At 45.9% G+C, this 1,134-nt stretch overlaps 1 non-coding gene across 1 annotated transcript; it reads left to right on the top strand.

Annotated features, from left to right (window-relative positions):
* Nucleotides 1-219: 219 nt before the first annotated feature.
* Nucleotides 220-291, top strand: TRNAH-GUG (transfer RNA histidin (anticodon GUG)). The gene has a single exon. It is a non-coding gene; the product is annotated as a tRNA-His (tRNA).
* The last annotated feature ends 843 nt before the right edge of the window (nucleotides 292-1,134 follow it).

Below are 1,134 nucleotides of genomic sequence, written 5' to 3'. Positions count from 1 at the left end.
CACCCACCACTGTCTTCTGATGAGGGTATGAATTTGCAAGTTGTTGCTGTTAATGTTTCGTTGGAGTGTGTTGTATTATTTCAGAAGTTTACATGAAAAGATTAGGAATCCATTGGCTTATTGTGCTAAGTATTACAACTCATGGAACGTCATACATCACAATATATGCGACGGTTTTCAAAGCTGCAAACAACGAAACGCTCACAGCCCAAGTAGCTCGCCGTGATCGTATAGTGGTTAGTACTCTGCGTTGTGGCCGCAGCAACCTCGGTTCGAATCCGAGTCACGGCATTGCGGTGAAAAGCAATGTCACGGCAATTGGGTGAAGCTTTTATTGCTTTTTGGAGTTTCACATTGAAAACATTGAAAGTAATTATGAAAAAATATAATGCATCGTATTACTCGTATTTATCTTAAAAAACGTGGTATTTACACCGAAAACCTTATTTTTCTTAACAATCACTCCACATTAAAATGTTTTAACATATTTTTACGTGGGGTGAGGGGGTCATAAAACGTATTTGAGCACCATCTAGTTAGAGTGGGGCTTATTTTCGAGTTCCCAATTAATTAACAGCAGAGACATGTTACATTTAGCATAGATAGGTCCCCCAAATATTCGTCATTTGCAAATGGTGAGGGCAAAAGGGGGCGTGCATGCTAGTACCTTTCTCCTCTGCTTTTGCATTCTACCGTAAACGCACAAAAGAGATCAGTGTCTTTGGAAACAAGATGGTGTGATGGTGTGGGGCGATGGCAGGCCCCACCTGTAGGCACACGCACACACGCAGCGCGCGCGCTAAGAGACACGCCGGAGACGTGTTGCTGCTCTGGTCTCCGGCGCGAACTGCCGGCCGGGACCGTCTTTATTGAAAAACGCGCATGCGCGAGCCTCGTTATGGGCCGCGCATGCGTTGAACCGCGTATTACTACGCAACATCCCTCTTTTTTCCCCAAACAACGAACGGTGATCAACAGTATAACTTAACAACATATTCTTCAACCATAAATATTCCAACACGACCTAGATGCCTAGGCAGGGTCCATAATAAAGTCTTGGAACCTCTGCAGCGGTTTGCGCCCCGCCTGGCTCGGGTACCTGCGTGCCTCGGCCGGAGGCATCTCTTGTGTCCC

The sequence above is a fragment of the Ambystoma mexicanum genome, assembly GCF_040938575.1.
Source record: "Ambystoma mexicanum isolate Mex_15411 chromosome 12 unlocalized genomic scaffold, UKY_AmexF1_1 Mex_chr12_unloc.2, whole genome shotgun sequence".
In the NCBI taxonomy this organism is placed as follows: Eukaryota; Metazoa; Chordata; class Amphibia; order Caudata; family Ambystomatidae; genus Ambystoma; species Ambystoma mexicanum.
This window is presented reverse-complemented; position numbering and strand designations above follow the sequence as displayed.